General features: G+C 44.5%; 1 long non-coding RNA gene across 4 annotated transcripts; it reads left to right on the top strand.

Moving 5' to 3' along the window:
* The first annotated feature begins 596 nt into the window (after window positions 1-596).
* LOC126992898 (uncharacterized) lies at window positions 597-22,013 on the top strand. Of its 4 annotated transcripts, XR_007747155.1 has the most exons (8): window positions 1,785-2,066; window positions 5,087-5,307; window positions 8,087-8,215; window positions 9,493-9,636; window positions 10,508-10,628; window positions 13,337-13,462; window positions 17,930-18,116; window positions 19,980-22,013. It is a non-coding gene; the product is annotated as an uncharacterized LOC126992898 (long non-coding RNA). The 4 variants fall into 4 exon arrangements; XR_007747153.1 differs by lacking the exon at window positions 1,785-2,066 and adding an exon at window positions 597-676 and having other exon boundaries at window positions 17,930-22,003; XR_007747152.1 differs by having other exon boundaries at window positions 17,930-22,003.
* Window positions 22,014-23,587: the final 1,574 nt, after the last annotated feature.

The following is a 23,587-nucleotide window of genomic DNA, read 5'->3' as shown; positions in this document are numbered from 1 at the left end:
TGGGAAGGGAGATGAATGACCGGAAAGGATAAAAATAAACAGGAAAAAACACTGATTAGTTAAAGCAAACACCAAAAACCATAATAATGGCGGAGAGAGAGAGAGAGAGAGAGAGAGAGAGAGAGAGAGAGAGAGAGAGAGAGAGAGAGAGAGAGAGTGCGAGAGGGAGAGCGAGGCAGCACACAGCCCTTCCACCTTAACTAACGTTTATAAATAATTAAAAAGGTGAAAAAAACGAATAAAACACCTCGACATAACGACACGTAACATCAACACAAACACCCAAACACGTAATGGCGGCCCCGTCTTGGTCCTGGCCTGGGTCTGGGCCGCCGCGCAGAGACCGCCGGCACAAGGCAGCCCCCGCCGCCTCCTGCCCGGTGTTCACAGGCTAACAAGGCGGCGGAAAATCAACCAAACGCCTCAAAACAACCAGAGAAATAAAACAAATCAGCGGGTGAGCACAGCAACGCGTACTGGCGGCCCCGTCTTGGTCCTGGCCTGGGTCTGGGGGCCGCTGCAAGAGACTGCTGGCCAAAGGCGTCCAGAGTGGTTCCGCCGCCGCCTCCTCGTTCATCATCGTCGCCTTTTGGCCCTTATTATTATTATTCCCTTCTCCCTGCGGCGGCGGCGAGGGAGAGAAGGGAGGAGGAGCGCCTGGCCTTCCTCCACACCGGTGAGTGGCGGAGGAAAGGGAGAGAGTGGAGGAGGAAAGGGAGGGAGGGAGAGAGAGAGGGTGGAAGGGAGAGAGTGGAAGAAAGGGAGGGAGAGAGAGAGGGTGGAAGGGAGAGAGTGGAAGAAAGGGATCGAGGGTGGAGGAAAGGGAAGGGTGGAGGAGGCAGGGAGAGAGAGAGGGTGGAAGGGAGAGAGTGGAAGAAAGGGATCGAGAGTGGAGGAAAGGGAGGGAGAGAGAGAGGGTGGAAGGGAGAGTGGAAGAAAGGGAGGGAGAGAGAGAGGGTGGAAGGGAGAGAATGGAAGGGAGGGAGAGAGTGGAGGAAAGGGAGGGAGAGAGAGAGGGTGGAAGGGAGAGAATGGAAGGGAGGGAGAGAGTGGAGGAAAGGGAGGGAGAGAGAGAGGGTGGAAGGGAGAGAGTGGAAGAAAGGGATCGAGGGTGGAGGAAAGGTAGGGAGGGAGAGAGAGAGGGTGGAAGGGAGAGAGGAAGGGAGGGAGAGAGTGGAGGAAAGGGAGGGAGTGGAGGAGGAAAGGAAGGGAGGGAGAGAGAGAGGGTGGAAGGGAGAGAGTGGAAGAAAGGGAGGGAGAGAGTGGAGGAAAGGGAGGGAGAGAGAGACGAGTGGAGGAAAGAGAGAGAGAGAGGGAGGGAGGCAGGGAGAGACGAGTGGAGGAAAGAGAGAGAGAGAGAGAGAGAGAGAGAGAGAGAGAGAGAGAGAGAGAGAGAGAGAGAGAGAGAGAGAGAGAGAGAGAGAGAGAGAGAGAGAGAGAGAGAGAGAGAGAGAGAGAGAGAGAGAGAGAGAGAGAGAGAGAGAGAGAGAGAGAGAGAGAGAGAGAGAGAGAGAGAGAGAGAGAGAGAGAGAGAGAGAGAGAGAGAGAGAGAGAGAGAGAGAGAGAGAGAGAGAGAGAGAGAGAGAGAGAGAGAGAGAGAGAGAGAGAGAGAGAGAGAGAGAGAGAGAGAGAGAGAGAGAGAGAGAGAGAGAGAGAGAGAGAGAGAGAGAGAGAGAGAGAGAGAGAGAGAGAGAGAGAGAGAGAGAGAGAGAGAGAGAGAGAGAGAGAGAGAGAGAGAGAGAGAGAGAGAGAGAGAGAGAGAGAGAGAGAGAGAGAGAGAGAGAGAGAGAGAGAGAGAGAGAGAGGGAGAGGGAGAGGGAGGGAGGGAGGAAAGGAAGCTGTGTGATACCCGTGGGAGCAATATCGGAGGCGCGTAGTCATTCTCCATATTTACCCTAAACCAACACAGTAATTCCCATGTAACTGTGTGCGCTGGCGGCCATATCCCGGAGACCCTAAGGCACATGTTGACGGGACTGTGTGAGAATGTGCGTCCATAGTCTGCACAGGCCTGGCCTAAATATCCTCGTCACATCACTCATGACGGCCGAGAAAATGTTTGAAAGGTGAGCGTCGGCAAAGATAATGCACTGTTAGTTTACACGCACTGTGCGATATTGTTGAAACTGTAAAGCGCAGAACGATGGGATTGTACGAATGTGTGCGTCTCCAGTGTGTGCAGGTCTGGCATAAATATCGTTGTCGCATCACTTGTGGCGGCAGAGAAAATGGTAAATGGTTTGGTGTCGGCAAGATTAGTTTAGCGAAAGTGTCGGAAAAATTCAACGTGTTTTGCGATACCGTTGAAACTGTAGGGTGCAGGGCCGTGAGATTTTGTGAGTGTGTGTGTCTGTTGTGTGCGCTGGTCTGGCATGAGTATCCTTGTCGTGTGACTTGTGACGGCGGAGAAAAAAGAAAAAAAGTTGTGTCTCGGCAAGATAGGTTACCGAGAGTCTGAACGTGTGTTGTGATATCCTTGAAACTATAGGGTGCAGGTCGATAGGACTTTAATGTGTTGTGTGTTTGTACCCAGCGCAGGTGTGGCATAAATATCCTTGTCTTGTGATTTATGATGGCCAAGAAAAAAAAAAAAAGCTGTCTCGGCAAGATAGTTTACCGAGAGTCTGAACGCATGTTGCGATATCCTTGAAAGTATAGGGTGCAGGTCGATGGGACTTTAATGTGTTGTGTGTTTGTACCCAGCGCAAATGTGGTGTAAATATCCTTGTCGAGTGACTTATGATGGCCAAGAAAATAAAAAAAAAGTTGTGTCTCAGTAAGATAGTTTACTGAGAGCCTGAACGCATGTTGCGATATCCTTGAAACTATAGGGTGCAGGTCAATGGGACTTTAATGTGTTGTGTGTTTGTACCCAGCGCAGATGGGGCATAAATATCCTTGTCGAGTGACTTATAACGGCTGAGAAAATTAATAAAAATTGTGTCGGCAAGATAATTTTAGCGAACGCCTCCAAAACATTGAACATGTTTTGCGATATCATTGAAACTATAGGGTGCCGGTCAGTGGGGTTTTATGGGCAGATGCGTCCATAGTGTGCGCTGGTCTGGCATGAGTATCCTTGTCGCATCGCTTATAACAGCCAAGAAAAATGGAATAAAATATAAAAAGTTAACAAATTTGGTGTGTGAGAGAGAGAGAGAGAGAGAGAGAGAGAGAGAGAGAGAGAGAGAGAGAGAGAGAGAGAGAGAGAGAGAGAGAGAGAGAGAGAGAGAGAGAGAGAGAGAGAGAGAGAGAGAGAGAGAGAGAGAGAGAGAGAGAGAGAGAGAGAGAGAGAGAGAGAGAGAGAGAGCACAATGTATAATCTATTGAGTGTACAGTATTCTGCGTTCTAGCCAGACAGCTACTCGGTGCTTCATGACAAAGATCTAACCTGCAGTTATATATGTCAAACTATTTGGTGGGAATGGCAAAGGTTACTGGTGCGGCGGTAGAGTTCAGGACCGTGGTATTGACCCAGTGGTGGTTGTGGTGGTGGTGGTGGCTGCGGGGGTCATGTTTCTTGAAGGCCACTCCCTCTAAGCATGAAAAATGAGAAAAAATCATCACTCAGGCAAACCATTTCATAATGTATATATATCAACGCATTTGTGACCAGTTTATGCATCATCTATTTTGGGGGTTTATATATCAGGGCAAAAATTTGGCCCGTTGCTGGTGTCGGGTTACTGGTGACCACTGGTTTGACATTCCCCATGGGTTGCTTCCTTAACCCATTTGCGCCGGATGTTCAAAAAGTCCGCCTGGCTGATATACGGCGTGCTCGGCCTCGTGCGGGAAACCTGAGCCGGCATGTATCTGCTTGTCGCCTCCGTATATTATGCTGCTGAAAGCCCTCGTCACATGTATCCCGTATTTGCAAAGCAGCATACACGACGAGTCAACATATACCTGCTATGCATAATATAAATTGCGTCAACGCGAAAAAAAAAAAAGTGAAATAAAGAAAGGGGAGAAAGGGGGAAAGAAATAGAGAAAGCAGATGATTGTGTAGAGGAGGAAGAATGTCGAGAAATTATCAGCGAGAGAGAGAGAGAGAGAGAGAGAGAGAGAGAGAGAGAGAGAGAGAGAGAGAGAGAGAGAGAGAGAGAGAGAGAGAGAGAGAGAGAGAGAGAGAGAGAGAGAGAGAGAGAGAGAGAGAGAGAGAGAGAGAGAGAGAGAGAGAGAGCTCTAGAGAGAGAGAGAGAGAGAGAGAGAGAGAGAGAGAGAGAGAGAGAGAGAGAGAGAGAGAGAGAGAGAGAGAGAGAGAGAGAGAGAGAGAGAGGTGGGCGAGACGTGATGGTGTCGGCGCCACCGTTGCCAGATTATCACACTCGTAGCCTCGTATATACCGGTTTCTGAGCCATAACTGTTGCCAAAACACACCAGTAATTAATCATTCTAATGATAACTGTATATGAAGGCAATTATTGGGGTCGAGGAGGAAGATTTTTGGGTCGGAAATTGGCAGACAGGAGGCCGAGTATGACAATCTGGCAATGTTGGTCGGCGCCTGAGAGAGAGAGAGAGAGAGAGAGAGAGAGAGAGAGAGAGAGAGAGAGAGAGAGAGAGAGAGAGAGAGAGAGAGAGAGAGAGAGAGAGAGAGAGAGAGAGAGAGAGAGAGAGAGAGAGAGAGAGAGAGAGAGAGAGAGAGAGAGAGAGAGAGAGAGAGAGAGAGAGAGAGAGAGAGAGAGAGAGAGAGAGAGAGAGAGAGAGAGAGAGAGAGAGAGACAGCCAATGAGACTTCCTAATTTTAGACACAAGGCGGGAAGAAGGCGGAGCATACTGTAGCTCATTTATTTGTGATTGGTGGGAACAAGGATGGTGGGAGGAGCAATAGGATTTCAAGGACAGCATACGGCGTCTTTACTTACTAACCAACACAAAGTACGGGACAACTCAATAGAAGAAGAAACAGAATAGAAATATGACGCCTACGTAGGCGTCATCGTATATGCTACTGGGGCTTCATGACGCGTCATTGTATTGAAGGGGTTAATAAAATGGAATATTACTTAAAAAAGATTCTTCATAAGGGATCTCTCTCTCTCTGCTACTACTACTATTAATATATTTTTATATTCAACAGGTTAGAAAAGAAGAACAACAACAACATGTTATAACAACCACCATCATGAGTACCACCACCACCACCACCATCACCACCACCACCACCACCACCACTACGGCAACCACCACCACCCCCACCACACGGCTGCCACCACCACCACCACCACCACCACTCAGCCCACCGTCATAGAGAGTGGGCGGCCTCACCCTTTCCTGCCCTCGTATTTGCTGGACAATGTGGTGAGTGGCTCTGTCCTGCGTCACACACCTTGCCTCACACACCTGCTGGCACTTTTAAAGACTGTGGCCGCCCGAGAGGGTTAAGGAGGATATACATTAACAGGGAAGGAGTGGAAGAGCTCATCTCAATGCCCTAAGAATCCCAACACTCCAGCTCAACTCCAAACTCCACAAAATTACGTACAAAATATTAAAAAAATTCAAGCCTGTCAAAAAAGTCTGTTAACCCTTAAAGCGGTGGCTTGCTTGTTTTGCCGTGCCTGTCCTCCCACGCGGGCATACTCAGGCAAAAACTTACCTCACCTCAACCTTTCATATCTTCACTCCTACGTATTTCACATGACTGAATGAAGCACCATTGTAAAGTACATACCCTTAACCCCTTCAACACCAGGACGCGCATGCTGAGTCCTGGCTCGCTTTTGCCAATACAATAATCCCTCGCCATATCGCAGTTCACTTATTGCTGTATCGCGGATTTTAAAATTGTAAATATTTAGTTTCATATCGCGGATTTTAAAATTGTAAATATTTAGTTTCATATCGCGGATTTTAAAATTGTAAATATTTAGTTTCATATCGCGGATTTTAAAATTGTAAATATTTAGTTTCATATCGCGGATTTTAAAATTGTAAATATTTAGTTTCATATCGCGGATTTTAAAATTGTAAATATTTAGTTTCATATCGCGGATTTTAAAATTGTAAATATTTAGTTTCATATCGCGGATTTTAAAATTGTAAATATTTAGTTTCATATCGCGGATTTTAAAATTGTAAATATTTAGTTTCATATCGCAGATTTTAAAATTGTAAATATTTAGTTTCATATCGCAGATTTTAAAATTGTAAATATTTAGTTTCATATCGCAGATTTTAAAATTGTAAATATTTAGTTTCATATCGCGGATTTTTCACTATATCGCTGAATTTTGCGGTATAGAGGTATTTTAATATATATATTATTTTACTTATTTTGCATTAAAAGAAGCATTTTCTAGCCTAAAAAATTGTAAACAATATAAAAAAATTAAGTAAGTATTAATAAGAACATATTAAAATAATATTAAATTGAAATAAAATATGTAGCGCACTGCAGATGAGTAGACAGACTCGCACGCATGTAAAACGCAGCTACAGCCGCTTCCGCTTGAGCTAGTTTGCCCACGTGTGATCGTACACGGCACAATATTGGCTGATGGATGGGAGGCGGCCAACACTGTTCTGTATCCTGGGCGCTGATTGGCTCAGCGACTGAAGCATTTGTTGGTTCGTGAGTGGTTAGCTCGGAGACAAAGGGAGAGTGTGTTACAGCTTGCTGCCGTTAAATGCTCGAGAACTTGGCAGTGCGGACCCAGACAGGATGAGGCAATGACTACACTTGAACAAGACTCAAGTCCTAAACTTGCTCAACATGATTACTCCAAGCTTATCTAGTTTGGTGGAGCTCTTTGCTGTACTGGAATAAACACATGGAGACCTGCTGAACCGAACAGCTGATAGGCTCTTCTTCTTCTTGTGACCACAACTTACCGACCACACGAGTAACCGACATGTTGGTGACTGAGTTTGTGACTAGAATTTCGATGAGTTTCCCGTGAAATGTAGCCGACTTTGACTCTCAAGAAACTAGTGGTTGGGTGACATTGTCCACACAGGCTGAGGCGAGATTCACAGAGATAAGCGTGCTTATATAAATAATATATATAAAATATAATATGTAAATAATAAAATATATATAAGGTCGCTACTTCGTGGATTTTCGCCCAGCGCGGGGAGTTCTGGAACGTATCCCCCGCGATAAACGAGGGATTACTGTATACAAATTATTTTATCTCTATATTTATGCTTACATCTCAAAATTATCAATTAATTTATATTTCTTCATGTGCAACATTTAATTCTGCATGTTTTCATATATAATACATGCTGATTATGTTGAGTTTATGGCTGAAAACTTGTTATATTCAATAGCGACATTTGAAATTTGGCGCGCGCGGTGATCTCGGATACTGGGCGGGGCGCTGTTTGGGCCCGGCCGTAGTGAAGGGGTTAACTGCCCTTTGACGTTAAGTTGAAGACCATATGACCTTTGCTGGAGCGAGTGCGGAAAATTGAATTAGGATCGCTGAAAACACATTATTATATACAGTTATCCACCCCCAGTGGACTTCCCTTCTTTGACTAAGACTTTTATACAGTTTATGTGAAACACCCCTAAAACTTATAACTTCCAGGCCATCCTGATGCCCTTGGTGGGTGCTGAGGTCAAAGGCCCCATCTCGTGGATGAAATTCACTGTAAGGTGAGAAGAGGTGGATGTCTAGCGGACATCTTCTCAAAGCTAGCACAAGGCATACACTGACCAATGATTAGTCAAGAATGGGTATTGTTGGAAAGAAAACCACATGCTTACCCTGCTTCACCACAAACAAGTTAAATTTGACGGCGCACTAAGTCAAAAAATGCCTTGTCCACTGTTATCGACACCCACGGCACCAGCTGTGACCCACTATTGTCCACACCCGCGCTCTAAGGGCTAAAGATTGTGGCTGTCCGAGAGGGTTCAGGAGGATGGAGATCAACAAACTCCTCAAAATGACCAACAATAATACTGTATGCAAAAAATTAAAGCCTGTCAGAAAGCTGTGTGTGACAAGAACTAACATTTTTGGCGGCTGTGGAACACTGGGAGGGTGTAGGGTTATTATGTGCCCCACTACTACTACTACTACTACTACTACTACTACTACTACTACTACTACTACTACTACTGCAGGAGGATGGCGGGGGCAGCAGTGAGGCGGTGGCCGGCGGAGGAGGAGAGAGACAGGCGGAGAAGAATGTCAAGGTCCATTTCAATTCTTCCTTCAACGTTGTCAAGTACGGGGACGGCACTGACATCAAGGTGTGTGTGTGTGTGTGTGTGTGTGTGTGTGTGTTTGTATTTACCTAGTTGTATTTACCTAGCTGTATTTACCTAGTTGTATTTACCTAGCTGTATTTACCTAGTTGTATTTACCTAGCTGTATTTACCTAGCTGTATTTACCTAGTTGTATTTACCTAGTTGTATTTACCTAGCTGTATATACCTAGTTGTATTTACCTAGTTGTATTTACCTAGTTGTATTTACCTAGCTGTATTTACCTAGTTGTATTTACCTAGTTGTATTTACCTAGCTGTTTTTATCTAGTTGTATTTACCTAGTTGTATTTACCTAGTTGTATTTACCTAGTTGTATTTACCTAGTTGTATTTACCTAGTTGTATTTACCTAGTTGTATTTACCTAGCTGTATTTACCTAGTTGTGACATAAGGGAAAAGAGCTACACTCGCGCTGTCCCGTCTCCATATCCTCTCTTATCCAACTTTTCCTTAAAATCATGAATGTTCCTTGCACAAACCACCTCCTCCTCCAGTCCATTCCACAGCTTCTGTTTAGGAAGCTAAACTTTTTCACATCTCGCCTACACGTGGTCGCCCTCAACTTCTTTCCATGTCTTCTCGTTTCTCTCTCGCTCCACACACACAGGTCCTCTCTGTCCAGATGCTCCACCCCGATCGCCACCCTGTACACCGCTATCACGTCTCCTCTTTCTCTTCTTCTCTCCAGGGTTGTGAGCCCCATGCTATTGAGTCTCTCCTCATACGTCCGATCCCTAAGTTCCGGTACCATCTTAGTTGCCACTCTCTGCACTCTTTCCAGCTTTCTTATGTTCTTCTTTTCGTGAGGAGACCAGACCACTGCTGCATACTCCAACCTTGGCCTTATCATTGTAACTATTATTTTCTTCATCATCTCCTCATCCAAATACACAAATGCCGTCCTTGTGTTCCTCAGCAAATTCAGAGTTTGTCCCGTTATCCTCCTGTTGATGTGTTTGTCCGGTGACATGTTCTCTGAGACAGTCACTCCCATATTTGCTTTTTGATAAGTGTGAGACAAAACTTTGGATTTGTGTGTGCTTAGCAGGCTTTCTTATTTCCTGTTTTTTGTTGCCCTTAAGCTGCTTACACTTCTGTGAATAAAAATAAATAAATAAAATATAGATTAGAGGAATGGAAGGAGAATGAAAAGTAGTGAGAACAACGTGTGGAAAGTCACTTGTTTTGATAGTAGTAAAGATATGTTAGTTTTTGTAGTCATTGATACAGTCCTCTCCTCCTTCTCTTCCTTTCCTCAGTGCTGCACCAGGCCAGCTTCATCCTAGTCAGCACAAGCTGTTATGCCCACACTGACCACGGCTACTATGTCCCCGCTGAGCTGAGTCTGCTGCGCTTCAGCCTAAGGAACGGAATCATGAAGTTGTTTCACTGTGTTGTTGCGCGTGAGTTGTGGCCTCGACTCAGTCCTGTGAAAATGGGGGCTTCGTGGTGCAGTGGTTAGCACACTCGGCTCACGACCGAGAGAGCCCGGGTTCGATTCCCGGGCGGAGTGTAAAAATTTGGGTGGCTGTTCCGATACCCTACACCCCTGTCCATCATCCAGCAGTGAATGGGTACCAGGTATTAATCGTGGGCTGTGTCCCGTCTCCTGGGGTCTGTTCTCTTCTCCTATAATTCCTTCCCCTTCTGTCTCTCTCCGGCATATGACCACAGATGTTGCGCCGACTTAACCAAACTTTCCAACTTTTTCCTGTACTTTGTTGATTCCAATTTCATCATCATCATCATCATCATCATCATCATCTTTTCCTCAGGTTAGGTTAGATTGACCCGGTAGCAGTGGGGATCATGTTTCTTAATGGCACTCACACAAACCGTATTATGATATATGTCAAAGCATTTGTGATCAGTTTATGTATCATCTATTTTTGGGGGCTTATATCATGGCACAAATTTGACCCGTCGCTGCTACACGGTAAAGCCACAAATTTGGCCCGTCGCTGCTACACGGTAAAGCCACAAATTTGGCCCGTCGCTGCTACACGGTAAAGCCACAAATTTGGCCCGTCGCTGCTACGGGGTTAAATTGACCTCTCTTTTGGACACTCCTCTGAGCCCTTTTTGTGGGAGCAGCAAACAGCAGGCTTTTTCATTATTGTTTCCTTTTTTTTGCCCTTGAGCTGCTTCCTCTGCTGTAAAAAAAAGAAAAAGTATATAATCCCTCTGATCACTGCTCCTCATCCTCACATGGAAACACCAGCAACAAGAACAATGCAACTAACACCAGTCTTTAATTTGTTCCTTTCCCCGCAGCCATCGTGCTGCCTCGGCAAGGAAGCACTCGCTGGAGACTCACAAGCTGCTGAGTGACTCGGAGGGCTTCGGGAGCAGCCTTGAGGAAACTGCCAAGAATCTGAAGCAGCTCTTGTCCAAGGTGAGGTGTTCGTGCATGCTGAAGGGGTGCAGGTCTCCCATAGTTCCCAGTGCAGAGAAACGGTTTGAGGAGCCCAAAAAAGTTTGCAATGAGGAGTACCAGGTGGAGGGTCGATCCCCCTTACGTGAGACAGGTACTGAAGAAACTTGAGCAAAATTGAGGCGTTACTTCAGTAAGATTTATCGCTTTAGGAGTGGCGGGACTTTGTGTGTGTGTGAGGGAGTCAGCTCCAGGGTGCTTTGTGAGGAAAGCCTGCAAAGGGCATTGAGTTAACCCCTTCACTACGGCCGGGCCAAAACAGTGCCCCGTTCCGTATCCGAGATCGCCGCGCGCGCCAAATTTCAAATGTCGCTATTGAATGTAACAAGTTTTCAGCCACAAACTTAAAACAATCATCATGCATTATATATGAAAACATGCAGAATTAAATGTTGCATATAAAGAAACATAAATTAATTGATAGTTTTGAGATGTAGGCATAAATATAGAGATAAAATAACTCGTATATTGGTTAAAGCGAGCCTGGACGAAGTATGCAAGTCCTCGGATATGGTACGGGGCACGCAAGGACGCAGTATACTCATGTTGAAGGGGTTAAGGTCAAAGAGAGGGGTCAGTCGGGTTCTAATGAGTGTTTCTTTAGGTTCACGGTACAGAGGAAGGGTCACACTACCACCAGGGTCATAAAACTACTGGAAATGCCCACAACTCATACGAAAGCCTTGTCAAATAGGTGTTCTACTACTTAAGGTCAAAGAGAGAGGTCAGTCAGGTTCTAATGAGTGTTTCTTTAGGTTCACGGTACAGAGGAAGGGTCACACATTACCACCAGGGTCATAAAACTACTACTGGAAATGCCCACAACTCCTACAAAATTTTTTGTCAAATATGTGTTTCTAAGTTCAAGGTACAGAAGAAGGGTCACACTACCACCAGGGTCATAAAACTACTCCTGGAAATGTCCACAACTCCTACGAAAGCCTTGTCAAATATGTGTTTCTAGGTTCACAGTACAGAGGAAGGGTCACACCACCAACAGGGTCATAGAACTACTCCTGGAAATGCCCACAACTCCCACGAAAGCCTTGTCAAATATGTGTTCTTGGGCGATGAAATGTCTTATAATATGACTCTCAGAGACTCATTGTGTCTTTACCGTGTAGCAGCGATGGGCCAAATTTGTTCCATGATATAAACCCCCCAAAATAGATGATACATAACCTGATCACAAATGCTTTGATATATATTATGCAATGGTTTGTGTGAGGGTGAATTTTTCTCATTTTTCTCGCTTGGAGGGACCATTAAGAAACATGATCCCCGCTGCTGCCGGGTTAAGGGATAAAAGGGACGTTAGTTAGGCTGTGAAGTAGTGTTGTGATACCCTTGCCTTGGTGCCCACAGCCACACAACACCGCACTGAAGGACGCTTCTGCACCCTGTCGTGTGTGCAGCCTGCTTCATATGTCAGAACCTGGACCTCAGGAAGCTGTGGAGCCTCAGAAGGGGAAGCACTAGGAGCTGTGGGTCCGACAGTCTGAGCCTTCAGCTAATGACATTTCTCAAAGCACATGAGAAATTACCATATTCCAGATAGTTCTTTTCCCAACTACCTGCCTGGGATATGAGCCTGGGCCCTCGAGATATGGGGTTGACGCTACGGTCCAACAAATCTTGGGGGCTTCATGGTGCAGTGGTTAGCACACTCGGCTCACAACCGAAAGAGCCCGGGAAATTTGGGCGGCTTTTCCGATACCCTACGTAGCCCCTGTCCACCCAGCAGTGTACCAGGTATTAATCGGGGGTTGTGTCCCGTCTCCTGGGGTCTGTTCCCTTCTATAATTCCTTCCCCTCCTGTCTCTCTCCTGCATATGACCACAGATGTTGCGCTGCCCACTAAACAAAACCTTCCAACTGTTCCCTTCTATAATTCCTTCCCCTTCTGTCTCTCTCCGGCATATGACCACAGATGTTGCGCTGCCCATTAAACAAAACCTTCCAACTTTTACCGTGCTTGTAGATGTTTAAGAATCATCGGAGTTACCTTCAGAAGAGCTTTGATGCTCCCCTTGTAAAGGCTTGTCATAAGAATCAGAAGGGAAAGCCTGTTCATTGTTTACAAGCAAAATTCTTGTTGAAGTTTGGAAGCTTTATTTTCATGTTTAGATTATTTATTAAGGCTCAAAAGTAGTTTGTTCAGAAGCAAGATAGTTTAGAAATTTGTCTAGATTTTTTTTAGAGCTCAAAAGATTTTTTTTAGATTTATTTAATTTTATTTATTTATTTATTTATTTATTTTTTTTTTTTTTACATCCTCGCTGGTGCCGGTAGGCTTGTTTTTTGGAGGGGCCTGATGGTATGGCCCAGCCCGTCGTGGTGCAGGCGAGTGTTTATAGTGGCGCCATCTTGCATTGGCTCATGCTGCTCTCCCGGAGCTCATCGTTAATCCTAGAATCTAGAGTCCGGGTTGATAGGTGGTCTTCAGGACAGCATGTGGGTAGTTTTAAGCCACTCGGCGGCAGCTGAAAAATCCCAGCTTGGTGGCACCGGGCGGGGATTGATCTCGCGTCCTCCTGAACGCGGCACCGTCACTCTGTTGACTCAGCCACCGCCTCCTCTGTATGTTTGGAAGTTTGTTGAAAGATTTTTCCATGTTGTGGTTGTTGGTAAAAGATTTATGAGTGCATAACCCGGCACCTTTCTTACAGGCCTCGGACAAAGCCTGTTGGCTCTTGGGGAGGTGCTGATGGGCGGGAAAGGTCAGGCCTGGACGACAAAACCATGGGAGGAAGAGGAAGACTTTCCCTCGCTTGGCTCTGAGCAGGCCAGGAAAGGTACAGTGCTTATTGTTTCTTGCATTCACCAACTTGTAGTATTTGACTTCATTTAATATTGAACATTTTACATATTTATTTATTTATTTTACAACAAAGGAGACAGCTCAAGGGCACACAAAAAAGGAAACAATAATAAAAAAAGCCCACTACTCGCTGCTCCCAAATATACACCGGGTATTCCATACGTGCAAATCCGCTCATATGCGACTAACCTAAATGTGGCAAGTATTGGTTTTATGCAAGAAAAATTCACTATTATGGGAGTATCGGCGCTGGTGCTGGTGAGGTTTGGTGACACACTAGAGGGCGCAAATGTTTCCTGCACTTTCCTCGCCTATAATTAACCTTTTCCTCCCTCTGATCCTAAAGTTAATCCTCAGGTACTAGCTAATTATCAGCCTAAACCATAGACTCTGGGTGTGTCTCCCCGGAAGCAATCAATGTGCTTTATTGTTGCTTAAGTGCTTTGTTATTGTGAAACGGTGCCGGAATAAATAGTTAAGAGGGTTCCAAAACGGGTCGTGGAACATAACCCCTTTTTGGGATGATAACTTCCATATATGCGAATTCACATGATGCGAGCTTTTTGCAGAACGTAACCCTCACATATAATGGATACTGCCTGCTGTACTGGATTTGAGGTCATTTTATATTGGGCATTTTCCATATATACTTCTGTCTAACTAAGCCATGGATGCTTGCTCCGCCTATTTCAACTCTTTCAAAGCGTCCGCACCAAAATACAGTGAACCCTCGATATAACAGACTAATTGGGGGAGACTTTAGTCCATTAACCCAGTAGCAGCGGGAATCGTGTTCCTTAATGGCCCCTCCAAGCGAGAAAAGTGAGAAAAAATCACCCTCACACAAACCATTTCGAAATAGATATCAAGGCATTTGTGATCAGATTATATATCATTTAATTTTGGGGGTTTATATCATGGCACAAATTTGGCCCGTCGCTGCTACACGGTAAAGCCACAAATTTGGCCCCTCGCTGCTACACGGTAAAGCCACAAATTTGGCCCGTCGCTACTACACGGTAAAGCCACAAATTTGTCCCGTCGCTGCTACACGGTAAAGCCACAAATTTGTCCCGTCGCTGCTACACGGTAAAGCCACAAATTTGGCCCCTCGCTGCTACCGGGTTAAATCCTATATTGGTATCATTTAATTTTAGTGTAATCATATATGTTACTAATTTCAACAGTGTAGTGGATCTCTGTCTAATGCCACTGGTTAGGTTTACTTCCCCATAATCTTCATTGTTGAGTATTAGTTTTGTTTTATCTTCTGAATAGACGTTTGCCACAAAGTCAATCATTTTTGGGTGGATTTTAAAAAAACATCATTGCCTCTTGCAGCTTTTCTCTTTTTATTGAATCAAAGGCTTTACTGAAATCAACGGCCGTGACTATTCAAATGTCACTATTGAATATAACAAGTTTTCAGCCATAAACTCCACACAGTCATCATGTATTATATAAGAAAACTTGCAGAATTAAATGGTGCACATAGAGAAACATAGATTAATTGATCATTTTGAGCTGTAAGCCTAGAGATAAAATAACAGGTATATTGGCCATAGCAAGCCAGTATGCGCATCCTGGTGTTGAAGGGTTAAGCCCTCCCTGTGTCCTGTGCCGTCACCTCTGTGATGCACACGGCCGGGCACGATAACACAAAACCTTATAACCGATAATGGAAAACCTCATCGCTGATAACCGATATTCCTTAACTGGAGGCACAAATATAGGCAATAACTGATACTGATATAAATCCACAATTCCGATACTAGCTAGCGATAAGTCCAATAGGCGAAAACGATACTATATTGATATTTCAGATAGAAAACATACAGTACTTCCTTCCCAAGGTGTGGCAGCGCTGAACTCCAGGATCCCAAACTCCACCTATTGAAAACACTGAAAAAGACCTTATCTGCTCCCACCCCTGGAGAGATTTTTTTTTTTTTCTCCATATGGGCCATGGCACCGGTAGACTATCCATCAGGCCCTGATGGTCGGCCCCGAGCCCACCATGGCGCAGGCAACTGTCACATGGCTTCTATGAGCCCAGATCCTAAATCTGCATGCTTTTCTACTTCTGATGGTTTAGGGCTCGTCACGACGTAAAAAATACGTAGGCTCAAAATCGCCTCCGAACATGAGTCGCGGCAGTGTCTACCACGCCTGCGGTAACTGTTACGGGTGCTCGGAGCCGCGGTAACTTGTGGCCTTACCACGGCTCTGGTAAGTGGCTGATGATTTACAGGGTGGGCGGAGATACCGCGAGACTTACCAGACAGAGGTCCGGTAAATGGTAGGATGAATCTCGCCCCAAGACTATAATCAACCTTTTCCTCCCTCTGACCCTAAAGTTAATCCTCAGGCAGCTAACCATCAGCCTAAATCGTAGACTCTGGGTGTGTCTCCCTGAAAGCAATCAAATAGTGCTTTAGTACTGTGAAACGGTGCCGAAATAAATGGTTAGTGTGTTCCAAAACGGCTTGTGGAACTTAACCCCTGTAATTAATGGGACATAGCTTCCATATATGCAAATTCACACTGTCCCAGAGTTTTGCAGAATGTAACCCTCGCATGTAATGAATACCGCCTGGTGTGCTGGATTTGAGGTCATTTTGTATTAGATTATATTGGCGGAGTGGAAAAATTTGGGCGGCTTTTCTGATACCCTAAGTAGCCCCTGTCCACCCAGCAGTGTACCAGGTATTAATGGGGGGTTGTGTCCCGTCTCCTGGGGTCTGTTCCCTTCTCCTATAATTCCCTCCCCTTCTTTCTCTCTCCGGCATATGACCACAGATGTTGTGTCCCGTCTCCTGGGGTCTGTTCCCTTCTCCTATAATTCCCTCCCCTTTTTTCTCTCTCCGGCATATGACCACAGATGTTGTGTCCCGTCTCCTGGGGTCTGTTCCCTTCTCCTATAATTCCTTCCCCTTCTGTCTCTCTCCGGCATATGACCACATATGTTGTGTCCCGTCTCCTGGGGTCTGTTCCCTTCTCCTATAATTCCTTCCCCTTCTGTCTCTCTCCGGCATATGACCACAGATGTTGTGTCCCGTCTCCTGGGGTCTGTTCCCTTCTCCTATAATTCCTTCCCCTTCTGTCTCTCTCCGGCATATGACCACAGATGTTGCGCCAACTAAACAAAACTTTCCAACTGTTCCCTTCTCCTATAACTCCTTCCCCTTCTGTCTCTCTCCAGCACATGACCACAGATGTTATGCTGCCCACTAAACCAAACTTTCCAACTGTTCCCTTCTCCTATAATTCCTTCCCCTTCTGTCTCTCTGTGGCACATGACCACAGATGTTGCGCTGACTAAACAAAACTTTCCAACTGTTCCCTTCTCCTATAATTCCTTCCCCTTATGTCTCTCTCCGGCATATGACCACAGATGTTGTGTCCCATCTCCTGGGGTCTGTTCCCTTCTCCTATAATTCCTTCCCCTTCTGTCTCTCTCCGGCATATGACCACAGATGTTGTGTCCCATCTCCTGGGGTCTGTTCCCTTCTCCTATAATTCCTTCCCCTTCTATCTCTCTCCAGCACATGACCACAGATGTTGCGTCAACTAAACCAAGTTTTCCAACTGTTCCGTTCTCCTATAATTCCTTCCTCTTCTGTCTCTCTCCGGCACATGACCACAGATGTTGCGCCAACTAAACCAAACTTTCCAACTGTTCCCTTCTCCTATAATTCCTTCCCCTTCTGTCTGTCTCCGGCATATGACCACAGATGTTGCGCCGACTAAACGAAACTTTCCAACTGTTCCCTTCTCCTATAATTCCTTCCCCTTCTGTCTCTCTCCGGCATATGACCACAGATGTTGCGCCCACTTAACAAAGCTTTCCAACTGTTCCCCTCTCCTATAATTCCTTCCCCTTCTGTCTCTCTCTGGCATATGACCACAGATGTCACTAAAACAAACATTCCAGCTTTAATGGTACATAGAAAGTAACATTGCCTCCATAGTAAATATCATCATGTCTTGCACAGAAATAAATAGTCAGGGTCTCAAAAATAATAGGCTACCCCTTACTCAACAATACACATTATTATTATTATTATTATTGTTATTATTATTATTATTATTATTATTATTATTATTATTATTATTATTATTATTTCTACTACAATTTTTATTTCTTCATAGCTTACACTGGTATAGGAAATTGCCTTTATCATATTTGTTATTATTATTATTATTATTATTATTATTATTATTATTATTATTATTATTATTATTATTATTATTATTATTATTATTATTATTTCTACTACAATTTTTATTTCTTCATAGCTTGCACTAGCATAGGAAATTGCCTTTATCATATTTGTTATTATTATTATTAATATTATTATTATTATTATTATTATTATTATTATTATTATTATTATTATTATTATTATTATTATTATTATTATTATTATTATTATTTCAGCGTGAAGATGTCAGGTCGCGACGCGTTGGTCCATCGGCGCACCTTCCAGAACGCCAACCAGGTGATGGAGTTGACCACACGCACCTTTCCCAGGACTCAACACCACCACCACCACCACCACCACCAGCGAGGACGTCAACACCATTCACCACCACCATTGAAACCAGATCACACCACCACCACCAGGGTGCTCTATGAAGGGTTTAGTGTCATGTCGTCAAGTCCATCTCCCTCAATCTGTTCTGGGACCATTTTAGTTGCAATTCTCTGTATCCTTTCCAACTCCACATACTCCACCACTTCTTCCTGCAAGCTGTTCCATTGTTAACACTTCTATGTGAAAAACTTTACTTTTTCCAGTCACTCAAACAGGTTTCTTTATTAAGTTTCTTTCCGTGTCCTCTCAGCCCCTGCGTTACTGCCGCTAAGAAGAGATCATTTCTATCCACCTCATCAAACAAGGGGCTTCGTGGTGCAGTGGTTAGCACACTCGGCTCACAACCGAGAGAACCCGGGTTTGATTCCCGGGCGGAGTGGAAAAATTTTGGGCGCCTTTTCTGACACCCTACGCCCCTGTCCTCCCAGTAGTGAATGGGTACCAGGTATTAATCGGGGGTTGTGTCCCGTCTCCTGGGGTCTGTTCCCTTCTATAATTCCTTCCCCTTCTGTCTCCCTCCAGCATATGACCACAGATGTTGCGCCCACCAAACAAATCTTTCCAACTTTTTCCTCATCAAACTTATTTACCAACCTGTACAGTGCAATCAGATCTCCTCTCTCTCTTCTTTGTTCCAGTGTCGTCAAGTCCATCTCCCTCAGTGTCTTCATACGTCATATTCGAGAGTTCTGGGACCATTTTGTTGCAATTCTCTGTCTTGAGTCCAACATAATAATCTTCCTTTGCATAGTTTTTCATTTTTTCCTTATATGCCTCATCTTGGTATTCAAATCCTTCATAGTTTTCATCTGTCATAGTTGATGGCCATTCTTTCCTAAGGGGCACTCGTGACTGACTCCTTCATCTAACTCAACATTTTTTGTGAAAATTAGGTCAAGTCTTGATGGTTGGTCATCCCCTCTTAGCCTTGTTTCTCCTTTAACCCACTGCATCAACAGATTATCACATCAGGTGTGTGTGTGTGTGTGTGTGTGTGTGTTTAGATAGTTGTTGTATTTACCTAGTTGTAGTTTTACAGGGCCTGGGCTTTACGTTCGTGTGGTCCCGTCTCTGTATCTACATTTATCCAACTTTTCCTTGAAGCTTTGCACACTCCTTTCTGATACTACATCCTCACTTAGTCTGTTCCAAACCTCTGTACTTCTTTGCGGGAAGCTATATTTCTTTATGTCTCTCAAGCATCTTCCCTTCCTCAATTTTTTACTGTGTCCTCTTGTGTTCCTGGTGGTAATTTCTTCTTTTAGTAGTAACTCCTCGTTGTCTACTTCTTCCATTTTGCTCAATAATTTGTAGATTTGTATTAGGTCTCCCGTTTCTCTTCTTTGTTCTAGTGTTGGTAAGTCCATTTCCTTTAGTCTCTCCTCGTATGTCAATCCCTCCTGCTCTGGAACCATTTTTGTTGCCATCTTTTGTATTCTTCCCAGTTTCTTTATGTGTTTCTTCTTATGGGGAGACCACACTGCCTCTGCATGTGTGTGTGTGTGTGTGTGTGTGTGTGTGTGTGTGTGTGCAAGATTGACTGACTGATGAATGAATAACTGGGATTAAGGCTGGTATTACAAGACACTTTCCCTTCTCACATCAGCTACTTCTAAAGGTCAAAGGGGGATATCAGTCAGGTTCTAATGAGTGTTTTTCAGGCTCATGGTACAGAAGAAGGGTCACACTACCACCAGGGTCATAAAACTACTCCTGGAAATGCCCACAACTCCTGCGAAAGCCTTGTCAAATAGGTGTTCTTGGGCGGCGAAATGTCTTATGATACGACCCTAAGTAAATAACTTCCTGATGGAGTGGATGATTGACTTGGCAACCTGTAGCTTTACTCTCAGCCATTTCAAGTTCCCGACTGATGTACTAACACCCCCTCAGACTGGCTACAGTGAAGGTCATGGCAGCCAAGCAGAGAGTGTACTGAAACTCCTGCTGTGAGCTACTCCTGAGGGCCAAGACCTGCACCCTCACCACCCCTGTAAAGGATGCCCATCTGACCCAACCCTCCACGGTGAATCTGTCCCACTTAATGTTGCAAGAGTTATCCGGTATACCTTCACTCTCTCATGCTTTCCCTATGTCCTGTGCTGTCCAACTTAATAATGTGAGAGTTAACTGGTGTTTTCACTATCATCTTTTTAGAGAGTCTGATTACAAAACTAATGCAGGAGTAATGGTGTTTTTTGTTCCTGTTGGGTGCCTGGACCTATCAGCTGTCTTGTGCTGTCCAACTTATTAATGCAAGAATTGGCCTGTATCTTCATTCTTAACCCCTTCACTACGGCCGGGCCAAAACAGCGCCCCGTGCCATATCCGGGATCGCCACGCGCGCCAAATTTCAAATGTTGCTATTGAATATAACAAGTTTTCAGCCATACACTCAACACAATCATCATGTATTATATATGAAAACATGCAGAATTAAATGGTGCACATAAAGAAACATAAATAATTGATAATTTTGAGATGTAAGCATAAATATAGAGATAAAATAACTTGCATATTGGTTAAAGCGAGCCAGGACGCAGTATGCGCGTCCTCGGATATGGTACGGGGCACGCAGGGACACAGTATACACGTCCTCGTGTTGTAGGGGTTAAGCCTTCCCTGTGTCCTGTGCTGTCACCTCTGTAATGCAAGTGGTGGACAATATGAGATACCCTTTGCCTCACAGTTAATGGCCACATAATGAGGTAGAGGAATGAGATAAAATTCATATAAAGCCGTATTTTTGAAAAGGGGAAGGGAGGACTCAACTGATAAAAGATGGCTTTATTTTGTACACTTTTTATTCCTTTTTAAATAAGAACACCATACATAGCAGGCAGTAGCTTATCCAGTAGACTATTAGTGCTGCCTTGGAGAATCTTGGAACCATTTGCTGAACTGAGTGCAGACCAACGTGGCTCACGTGAAGCACTTACGAGACTTGGCAACAGAAAACTCCTCAGTTGTATCCTTGACGTGCTAATTTCCCTCAGTGACTCGTGCTGCTCAGTACTCATTAGAGAGAGGTGGTTCAATCTTGTTTCAACCATACTGACTCTTACTTCATTCTTGAGTCTATTTCATTTTGGAAAGGAGCGTTCACCACTGCAGTTGCTGACCATTAGAGTTAAGTAAATCTTCAACGCGATCTCGACATTAGGAGAACAAGACCCAAAAGAATGATCAACTCTCAGACGATACAATGTCATCTCGTAAAGGTCTTGTTGAGATCCAGCAACAGTACAGCCGGGTCAGACCGCAACAGCACTGATCCAATATTTCCCAAAATATATAAGGTACGTCAAGTTTGCAGTATATTGACAGGCCAACATTCGCTGCAGATTGATCTTTACTTAATGTTATGATAACCCCTCGAATGTTGGTCTGTGAATGTGCCGGCAACTTAATGTACACCTATTGAATACACACCAGCAGAGCGGTCGCTTCTGAAAATAAAAAACTATTTTATATCCCTTTGTCATCACGATATATTATTATACTCAATACCCTACCAACGTACTACTGGCTTACTCATGAGTACAGATACTATTGATGAGAGGCCAAAACTACCACCATTTGACATGATAAAAACAACAAAACTCACACTTAGATTCAGCTGTGCCTTTGTGCCTCGACCTCCATTAAACCTTTTTTCTGTTATTGATATTTAATATAATCTATACTACTAAACTTTTATCTGCATTAATAGGTTAAGTATATTATGTATAACACACCCCTAACTTACCCTACAGACAGTCAAGGAAATACACATTTTAACCCGTCCACTGCAATTGGCACGGATTTGGCTTTCACTGGTAGCCTGGTGAACTTATACTCCCAGGTCTTTCTCTGCCTCTGTGGTGGATAGTGGAGTGTTTCCCATATGGTGGTATTGGTGTGCTGGATATCCCTTCACTGGTAGCCTGGTAAACTTATACTCCCAGGTCTTTCTCTGCCTCTGTGGTGGATAGTGGAGTGTTTCCCATATGGTGGTATTGATGTGCTGGATATCCCTTCACTGGTAGCCTGGTGAACTTAGACTCCCAGGTCTTTGTCTGCCTCTGTGGTGGATAGTGGAGTGTTTCCCATATGGTGGTATTGGTGTGCTGGATATCCCTTCACTGGTAGCCTGGTGAACTTATACTCCCAGGTCTTTCTCTGCCTCTGTGGTGGATAGTGGAGTGTTTCCCATATGGTGGTATTGGTGTGCTGGATATCCCTTCACTGGTAGCCTGGTAACATACACTCCCAGGTCTTTCTCTGCCTCTGTGGTGGATAGTGGAGTGTTTCCCATATGGTAATGATGTGCTGGATATCCCTTCACTGGTAGCCTGGTAACATACACTCCCAGGTCTTTCTCTGCCTCTGTGGTGGATAGTGGAGTGTTTCCCATATGGTATTGGTTTGCTGGATATCCCCTCCCAAGGTGCAGGATTACATTTTTCTTCATTGAATTGTAGCAGCCACTTTTTGCTCCACTCCTGTAGCTTGGTGAGGTCTTCTTGTAGGAAATCCGTTGTCAAGGGGTTAAGAGAATCCATCTTAAGAAACATGATCCCCGCAGCTACCAGGTTATATATAGTAATATCATTTATAATAATATTACAAAAAATTGGGAAAATGAGTAATTATTTTGTCTCAGCCTTCTGTGCCTAAGGGCAAAAACTTTAGTTACTAATTTTTTACATTCCCACGGGGCCTGTACCACGTGCTAAATGTGCTACTAGGTTAATTAACCCCTTGAATGCGGATTTCCTACAGTTAGACATCACCAAGCTACTGAAATGGAGCAAAAAGTGGCTGCTACAATTCAATGAAGAAAAATGTAAAGTCCTGCACCATGGGAGGGGATATCCAGCACACCAATACCACATGGGAAAACACTCCACTATCCATCACAAAGGCAGAGAAAGACCTGGGAGTGTATGTTACCAGGCTACCAGTGAAGGGATATCCAGCACACCAATACCACATGGGAAAACACTCCACTATCCACCACAGAGGCAGAGAAAGACCTGGGACTATATGTTACCAGGCTACCAGTGAAGGGATATCCAGCACACCAATACCACATGGGAAACACTCCACTATCCACCACAGAGGCAGAGAAAGACCTGGGAGTGTATTTTACCAGGCTACAAGTGAAGGGATATCCAGCACATCAATACCACATGGGAAACACTCCACTATCCACCCACAGAGGCAGAGAAAGACCTGGGAGTGTATGTTACCAGGCTACCAGTGAAGGGATATCCAGCACACCAATACCACATGGGAAACACTCCACTGTCCACCACAGAGGCAGAGAAAGACCTGGGAGTGTATGTTACCAGGCTACCAGTGAAGGGATATCCAGCACACCAATACCACATGGGAAACACTCCACTATCCACCACAGAGGCAGAGAAAGACCTGGGAGTGTATGTTACCAGGCTACCAGTGAAGGGATATCCAGCACACCAATACCACATGGGAAACACTCCACTATCCACCACAGA

Source organism: Eriocheir sinensis, unplaced genomic scaffold (assembly GCF_024679095.1).
Source record: "Eriocheir sinensis breed Jianghai 21 unplaced genomic scaffold, ASM2467909v1 Scaffold516, whole genome shotgun sequence".
NCBI classification, from domain to species: domain Eukaryota; kingdom Metazoa; phylum Arthropoda; class Malacostraca; order Decapoda; family Varunidae; genus Eriocheir; species Eriocheir sinensis.
This window is presented reverse-complemented; position numbering and strand designations above follow the sequence as displayed.